Below are 9,627 nucleotides of genomic sequence, written 5' to 3' on the forward strand. Positions count from 1 at the left end.
GACAGAAGAACTCAACAGTTAGACTTCCCCCTTTTACGGAGTGGAAATGTACAGTTTCCTCCACGGCCCTGTCTCCATCCCTGGAGCCCCACCAACCACATCCGTTTCTCTGCCCCACAGTGGCCCTTCCAGAGATCTGAGCCACCTGATCACCTGTCCCCGGGGTGGCTCTGCTCCAGGTTGGGGAGTTTCTTGTGGGACTCAGTTTCCCATCTCCCCATTTTGGTTACCTCCAAGTAATGCTCCAAGCTGTCCCCATCTCTCACCCAGTTTGGAAGGATCATAGCCAAACCCTCCAGATGGAGGCTAAGAACCACTCAGCAGAGCAGGTTTCCAAAAATATTCCAGACTTTGCATCTCAGAGAAGCAGAACTGGCCAGACCCCACAGAGATGATGAGGTACAGACAGGGAAACTGACTTACTGTGCCCAGGGCCACCCACACAGGGCAGAACCAGGAATGGGATCCAGGTCTCCAGCCCTTAAGCCTAGGAGAGTCCTCTAAGATGCAGAACAAAGTTTCCTTTGATCCTGCGTCCGGATACAGTGTCAAATATTTTATTCCTTATCTGTGTTGCTGTTCTTGAAGAAACAAATTCCAAGGATAGCTGGGGAAGAAGGTCTTCTAATTGTGAGGCCGAGGGTCATATCCCCTAGCTAGGGTCTCCCAAGGCTCAGCCCTTTGGAAGGTGGGCTGTCTTTCTCCAGAGTGAGGTTCAGACTGAGGGAGATGGGGCTCCTTGGGATAAGGAGAGGAGACAGACCCCAAGTCTTTGCTGCTAGAAAGTCCAGCAGAGCATGAAGGGTAAACTAAAGCACATCAACTCAACTCATATTTTCTAAGTTCCTAGTTGGAAACAGACCCTTATGCTGGGCTCTGCAGGCCCAGAGGTAGTCTCTGCCCCTGGCACAGGAAGAAAAATGAAGAAATCGAATTCCACTCAAACAAAGGATGATCACAAACGTGGTGGTGTGTCAGAAGTGGCAGCAGCAATGAAAAGACCAGGAAGTTAGAGCAGTGGCACCCAAAATGTTTTGATCATTTACTACTTTCAAAGGGAAAAAGATTGAGCTCACCCACCCAAATATATTACATACAAGTAAACATGGGCTTCCCTGTAACTCAGATGGTTAAGAATCTGCCTGCAATGTGGGAGATGCAGGTTCGACCCCTGGGTAGGGAAGATCCCCTGGAGAAGAGAATGGTTACTCACTCCAGTATTCTTGCCTGGAGAATTCCATGAACAGAGAAGGCTGGCAAGCTATAGTCCATGGGGTCCCAAAGAGTTGGACATGACTGAATGACTAACACTTATCCACTTAACCATCACTAACAGACATAAGGTACAATCTATACAAGAGGCAAGATTTAATATTAACCAGAGTGACTAAATCTCTACTTCAAATAGTGTCCTCCCCCTCAAAAAATCTTGGACTAACTTCTTGTCTCATGGTTTTTTTTTTCCCTTTCCTTGTGGGTGATGAAATGATTGTGCTAAAAATCCAATTCATTCTCCCATTCTCTTATCCTCATGCACTAGCATTATCAGAATTACTAACAATTCAGTGTCCTGGTAGGAACCTTTCAAAATCATTGCCCATTTATTGAGGGTTAGTTTAGCTAAAACTAATCAATATAATCTACAAATCCAATCTGGATTAATTAATCTAGATTGACCTGAATTGACGGACCAGGTTAATTAGTTGAGATAACTGCCTAAAATGAACTAAAAAGTGGGGTATCCTTATCATCCCTTTCTCAGGGACTTCTGGAGACATGAGACATGAGGCTGCCTGACCCCTTCCTGGAGAGGGGGTCAGTGTGTCTACACCTGGCAAATGACAGCAAACTTGAATTATCTTCTTGTTTAGATAATATTTTTTCCTGCACCGCACTGAGCATTTTGCGTACCTTGTCTTGGATGCCACCAGAATAGAAAACAGGGAGATGCTCAGAGAAGATATTCAGGCTGCAAGGGATGGTAGAGATCAACCAGTTTAACTCCTTATTTTGCAGGTGAAGAGACAAAGACCCAGGAAGGGCTATAACTGGTCCAAGGTCACCAGGCTGGTCAGTGGCCAATCCCAGAGGGATTGCAAATCTCTAGTTCTTGATGCTAATACCTCTCTGTTCTGGCCACAGTCAGCCCCTTCCAGCCTCTCTTACCTGGCCATAGGCAGCTCCTTGACCTCTCACCCTTGGGGCTGCCTCTCTTGTGATGTAAGATCACCTGCTGGGCTGCAGGGAGATGTGCATCTCAGCAAAGGTTACAAGTGCCACCAGGATGGAGGACATGATGTCTCAGTAAGCCACGGTTCTGAGAGTCACTCTGAAGCCTCAGTTTTGTTATCTGTGAAATGGGACTAATCAGGTTCAGCTGTTGTCTGAGTGATGCGGTCCTGGCAACATCTCTCTACGGGGAAGTAACCCCAAAAGTTATTACTACTGTCCTTATTACTCTGGAAGGCTCTGTTTAAGAGGGTGAGATCTGGGGTGCCCTTAGAGCTCAAGCATTCTGCCTCTGACCACCAACTGCAGCCCAGGACACCATAGGACCTGGAGTTCTGCAGCACGGTGGTCCCAGGGTGTGCCAACCCAGGCCTGGTAAGGTGGTGGGCATTTGTAGGCATGTATCCTGGGCCTTCTGAGGCCTTGGCTAGAATCCTGCTCCTGTCTCTAGGGCTCTCTTCCCTCCTGCTGTGAAGGGGAAGCCGGGGGTGGGCAGGGGGTCGGGGAGACAAAGGCAGTAGGGAGCTGAGCAGTCAGCTGGGTGCAGAAAGTAAGAGAACTTAAAAACAATAATAAAATCAACAAAAAGCCTGGCTTCATTATCATGATGTGCCTACAGTTCTAAACAATGTCAGTGATAAAACATTCCTTCCTGCCAGGGTAGGCTGCTCCCACCTCTCTGCCCTTGGTGTCTGGCCAGCATCTGATACTATTCCCATTAGATTGAGCCGGACCAGACTGTATGTTCACCACATCCCAAACAGGCTCAGTGTGCTTCCCGTGCCAGCCCTTGGCTTCTGCTGTTCCTTAGCCAACATCTCCCTCCCTACCACTCTGTGTGTCCAGCTGCTACAAGGCCCAGCTTAGATGCTTTCTCTTCCAGGAAGTCTTCCCACATGCAGTTCCAGCCATCCCCTAGCTGGCTCTGACTATCCTCCCAAGATGCAGACTAAGTGGTGTCATGTTCTCAGCTCGAGAGCAAGATAAGTGAAAGGGATCACCCTCTGAAATCTGGAATCCACAGCACAGAAAACCACACCAGGGAGTCGCTTCTCAGCTGTGTGACTTCAGACGAGCCCCACGACTGAAAAGTCCGACCCGCTTCCAGAGTCACTAGTTCAAGCACCCCTTGCTGACCATGCCCTCCCCGCTTCCAGCTTACTGGCACTTCCAGATGTGACCCACCCTCTGTCATCACCCCTGATGGATCAATAAAAACAGGTTCAGGCTCAAGGAGAGAGCTTTGGACCAGAGACCCCTCTCCAGGACAACATAATCCCTCAGGCTTGGCTCCAGTTTTTCTGAAAGGCCAGCTTGTAGGATGGTGTCTGGGCCATGTGATATTTGCATACCGTGACGCCCATTCCTTGTCCCAGCAACCCAGGACAGCAGGCCAGGCTTCACCCACTGCAGACACTTTCCCCCGTGAGAACTTCCATCACTGGCTTCTTCTACCTTCTCTCCCCAACCTGCCTATTCTCTCTTCACTCTCTCTTCCAGCCAGCTCTGTGGTCTGTCGTCTCACTCTTAAGAACACCATAAAATCTTTCTTCCTCCTGACTTCTCTCATTATCATCTGGCAAAACCCTGATGCTGGAAGAACCAGGATATCTAAACACTTTGGGGGAAAAAAATAGACGAAAAACAGATGAAAACTCGCAGGGTGAGATCCTTTTCCGCTACTGCCTGTCTCCCCCCCAGCACCCCTCCCTCTGTGAGTCAGGCCTTGCGAAAGGCACAGTGGGCAAGTGAGATCCCAGCGGTGTCCTCCACGTGCGTGCGTGCGCAGTCGCTCAGTGGTGTATGACTCTCAGTGACTCTGTGGACTGTAGCTTGCTAGGCTCCTCTGTCCATGGGCTCCTCTGCCCATGGGATTCTCCAGGCAGGAACACTGGAGTGGGTTGCTGTTTCCTCCTCCAGGGGATCATTCTGACCAGGGATCCAACCCACTTATCCTGCGTTGGCAGGTGGATTCTTTAACACTAAGCCATCTGGGAAGCCTCTTTCTCCTTGTATCTAAAGCCAATCCATCATTCACCCCTCCCTCCTCTATTTCCTAAACATCTCTTAAACCATCCACACTGGCTACCTTTCCCACAGCTACCACCGTGTTCTTACCTGGTCACATAGTCTTGGATACCAAACACCTGGCCCCTGATCTTTTCAAAAGATGGAGATTCAAACTTCCCTGGTGATTCAGTGGTTTAAGAATCTGCCTTCCAATGCAAGGGACATGGGTTTGACCCCTGGTCAGGAAACTAAGATCCGATATGCCACAGGGCAAATAAAGCCCGAGTGACACAACCAGAGAGCCTGTGTGCCACAACCAAGACAAGGCCCAACCGAAAAAAAAAAAAGATGGGAATCTGCCCACGCCACTCCATGGCCACCGCTGCGAGGCCTGAAGGGTCTGGCCCACTCTGCCTCTCCAAATTCACCTTGGTCAGGGATCTGAGCTACAGACACTTGGGGCTTTGAATTCCTCAACAGTCTCAGGGCCTTTGCACAGGCTGTTTCTCTGATCTAGAATGTTCCATTCTCATGTTCCACCCTCACCTGGCTACTCCCCTGATTATCTTTCAGATCTCAGCTCAAAAGTCCTTCCCTTAGAACAGCCTTCTGCAGTGATCCTGGACTAGGGACATTTCTCCTCTCTGCTTGCTCCATCTGCCCTCTCTTTTCCAGGTTTTGCGGGACTCTCTGGGTACTGCCAAACTCTCCTTAGATCTGTGAGCTCACTGGGGCAACCCCTAGGCTATCTGTTTGGCTCTGTTTGATATCCCTAGCACTGAGCTGTGTGATGTGGAAAGTGATCAATACATGAACAAAGGTCTTGTTCAACTAACTCAATTGAAGAATTACTTATTTAGGGAATGAATGAGTGGGCCAGTCTAGGTGAGGCTGTAGCATTATCTGTGTGGGACAGGCCTCTGCAGTCTCTCTCCAGGGCAGGTCATGGGCCAACCTACACTTGGAAATGGTCATAACAAGGATGAGATTAATGACTCAGCCAGCAAGCTCTCAAGCCTCCTTCCTGTCCCATGAGCTCCTCAGCCCTCCTCCAGGCCCCCCATTACTCACAGCACCTGGCATTTAACAGCCAGTCCACCAGGGTATTTCTGCACTGACAATACGTTTACGCTGCTGAACATTATTCCCAAGAGTCAGAGCTCAGGAGCTGGTCTTTGTGGAGGTGGATTAGGAGAAAGTGGTGGAATCCAGTGAAAACAGGGTTCAAATCCTAGCTTTACCTCTGGCTGACTGTGTGATCTTGCAAGCCACTTTGCTGGGCCCTGGTTTCCTCATCTGTAGAAAGAGGCCAAGGATATCTAGCTACAAGGTTGCTGCACATATTAAATGAGTGGATATATAGTAAATTAAGAATCTAGGTAGGGGCTGGTCACATATTGTATTTAACTGATTCTAAGACACACAGTTTTTAACATCTCTGAAACTGGGATGCAGCTTATAGTTTAATTGCTTGCCCTTTTTCTTCCTAATGGATTATAAAATAGTGGTATATCTTACAAGAGGAGGTGCTCTGCATTCCATGAAATAGCACTGCTGCTGCTGCTAAGTCGTTTCAGTTGTGTCCGACTCTGTGCGACCCCATAGATGGCAGCCCACCATGCTCTCCCATCCCTGGGATTCTCCAGGCAAGAACACTGGAGTGGGTTGCCATTTCCTTCTCCAATGCATGAAAATGAAAAGTGAAAGTGAAGTCATTCAGTTGTGTCTGACTCTTAGCGACCCCATGGACTGCAGCCCACCAGGCTCCTCCGTCCATGGGATTTTCCAGGCAGGAGAACTGGAGTGGGGTGCCATTGCCTTCTCCGTGAAATAGCACAGTAGCTCGATTTTTCTATTCTCTTTGCAAAGAGGTGTGACAGTTTGTCAGAGTCCCAGGGACCAAAGACTGAGAATGCATATCACTGAGGACGAACGGTCTTCTGGGGTCTGGCACGCTGAGGCGGAAGCCTGAGGCATCACAGAATCTGAAAGCACAGGCTCCTCCCCAGGCTGGCGGCCTCTGAACCACTTGCAGCTGGCCCAGTCCCACTTGAAGGGGGGAAGTGGGGCGGGGGGGTGGCCCAAACTCCAGCAGGACCCTCACTTCTCTGGACCTGACTCTATGCTTCTGCTGATGTTGCCCGGGGTCCCTGGGTTTGGGCAGTTAGTCATCATGCTGACTGCTTACCTAAACTTTTAGTCTTTGTCCCCAAAGAGAGCCATGGGAACTACTCTGGAGACCCCCGGAGACCTCTCCTCCTGTGTGACACCTACATCAAGCCATCCCTGGCCCCTGCCCTCAATTGTTCTGGAAGACCAGCACTGAGGATCCATTCTCCAGGCTTTACCCAAGTCCTCATACTGTGGGTGCCTCCTTAACCCTCCAGCCTGGCGACAGGAGCCTGGCTGGATTACTACACCATCGACATTCCATTTCAGCACACATTACATACAGCCACCTCTTCACAGAAATAAAACGTCTATCACAAAAAAATTCAAAATGCAGAAAAAAGGAAACAAAATTTTGCCATCTAGTGATAATCAACCAGCTTGATGTGTGTCGGTCTGAAACTTTTTCTGTTTTTACGAGTGTGTAGATCTAGTCTTTCTTCATATTCAAACCAAAATGGGCTCACTCCGCACACTGCTCTCTTCCTTGATTTTCCAGGTGAGACAAATTTGCAGGCCTCTCACTACACAAGCTGGTTTCTTCCTGGTGACCTCACGGTGCCCCCCATCCTCTCCATCCCTTCACCTGGCAGGTCCCTACAGCACCCCTTGGTCAGGTCCCTGAGGCCTGGCCTCGGTGCCCAGCCTCTAGCAGGGTGCAGTGCTTATGGCCTGAGAGGTTCCGAGGGACACCTGCCCCCCTTCCTCAGGACAGGACTGTGACTGGATCGCAGTCGCCCTCGGGGCCTCCTCAAAGCACAGCCACACCCCAGCACAGAAACACTCTAGAACTCTTAAATCAAGGGGTATGAGGTGAATGGTGGCTGTCTGTCCCTGCTGGGCTTGACCACAGAACTTTCAGAACAGACCGAATGTTCTCCTGGACTCACATGCTGCCTTGATATTTCCCTAAGCCCTGGGGACTTAAGATAGCACAGAAACAACAGAGAACAGGTGCCTGGCATTCATAGTTCATTGAATGTTTGCATGCTCTCTGTCCAGTTGTGGAACTCATAACCACCGTATTCATTAAGCAAAGCAGGTGTTTATTATCCCCATTTTACAGATGAGGAGACTGAGGCTCAGAGGTGGGGCAATTTACCCATTGACCTTTCTTGCTTCTCTCCCCTTCAGAGTTTGGCCAACTTCAAATCCTACTAACAACCTGGCCCAAGCACCACTTCCTCCAGGCAGCCTCCCCACTCTACCCGCCTCCCCAGGCTGCATTAGATACTCCTCCTTGAGGGCCCATAGCTCTGGGGTTTCCCTATCTGAACTGAGCCCCTCACCAGAATGTGTGCCATTGAAGGCACTGATGGGTCTGGTTTATTCCCATTCTTACTCCCCAGACACAGTAAAACCTCAATAGTGGCTGCCGAAGGATAACAGATCTCAATAGATGGAATGACGATGGTTGCGATTATTAAGGCAGGAAATGCCCTCCCCACTTTACAGAAGAGGACAAGGGGTATAAAGAAGGGGCAGGACCTGCCTACAGAGCATGTCATTGGCCAGGACAGGTCTACCTCTTCAGAAGGCTCCTTTGCTCCACTGTGTTCCTTGCTGCTTGCCATCTTAGACTCCAAGCCTCTGCTTGGGGTTCACTTCCATCTCCTCCTGCACTGGCTAGGCTTCCCTGGCCAAGCAGGTGTGAAGCGGAGCACTAAGGAGGGGGCTCTGGCTGGGAAGGCTTAGTCCCCCAGCCTGGGCCAACGCCCTGGGGTAGCCCTAGGAACAGCAAGAGCAGTTGGCTCTCCATTGAGCTCTTCCATGCGCTGTGCCCTGTGCCAGAACTTTCCATCTCCATTTCCTTCATCCTGCAGGTGGGGAGAGAAGGATCCCGGCCTGAAGCTCACCCAGTGGCGGTGCTGGGATGGGAAGCCAGGGCTGCATCCCTGGCAGCAGGCGGCCCAGGGAGTTTGCTGGCACCAGTGCCAGAAACAAATGCACAGTCAGAGTACCAGAGACAACTCCCAGGGGGCCTACAGGCTTGGCAAGGTCCCAACTCTCCCTCCCTACCCTGGTCACCTCCCAGCAAGGCCTGCGGGAGGGCTGAGACTCTTGGGTGCAGGGAAGACAGGCTGCCCTGGAAATGCCCAGCACTCTGTATGCGAAGATCATGGCACCTGCCAGCCCCCTACAAGCTCTGGGCTCAAGGCCATGCTGGAAGCAGCTGTCACATCAACCCTACAAATCCTCAGTTCCCAGTTTCTTCTTAGAATGAGATTGCACATATCTGGCTTCCAGCTGGTGAGAGATGCTAATTAAACAAGGCCTCACCTTTCACTGGGCCTTAACTTCCCTGTCTGTGAAATGATGCTGGGGGTGGGGTGAGTGGGGGCCGTGTCTCTCAATAGAACTTACCAATGGACATTCTAGTTTGCCTACAGGCAACGTAGCTCAGTGATTAAGACCCTGAACACTGGAGTCAGATGATATGGGCCCAAATGTATGACCCCAGTCAAGCTGCCCAACCACTCTGGGCCTTAGTGTCCTTAGCTGTGAAATGGGGATGACAGTAGAAAAAGAGATAAAGTAGACATGACTAAAATATTTATATTGATTATCTGAGATAAAAAGAGAAGACTGAGTGATTTATTTTGCTTTTCCTCTCTTTTTTCCTAAATTATCTATTATCATCAAGTATTTATAACAGAAAAAACAAATATACTTTCTTAGCAAATTAACTTCATTGAGACATAATTCATATATAATATAATATACCCATTAAAAATAATAAATAATAGTAACTATTCTATAGATTGTTTTGAACATTGACTGGGCCAGTTAAAATCTTAGATTGTGCCTGAAACAAAAGAGGTGCTATTAAGTATTTGTTAATACCAAAATCAGATCTATTATATTCTTTGCAGCCAAAGATGGAGAAGCTCTATACAGTCAGCAAAAACAAGACTGGGAACTGACTGTGGCTCAGATCAGGAACTCCTTATTGCCAAATTCAGACTTGAACTGAAGAAAGTAGAGAAAATCACTAGACCATTCAGATATGACCTAAATCAAATCCCTTACGATATACAGCAGAAGTGAGAAATAGGTTCAAGGGATTAGATATGATAGACAGAGTACCTGAAGAACTATGGATGGAGGTTCGTGACAAAGAACTATTGACGGAGGGATCAAGACCATCCCCAGGAAAAAAAAATGCAAAAAGGCAAAATGCTTTCTGAGGAGGCCTTACAAATAGCTGTGAAAAGAAGA

This window comes from Budorcas taxicolor, chromosome 8, assembly GCF_023091745.1.
Source record: "Budorcas taxicolor isolate Tak-1 chromosome 8, Takin1.1, whole genome shotgun sequence".
NCBI lineage: Eukaryota > Metazoa > Chordata > Mammalia > Artiodactyla > Bovidae > Budorcas > Budorcas taxicolor.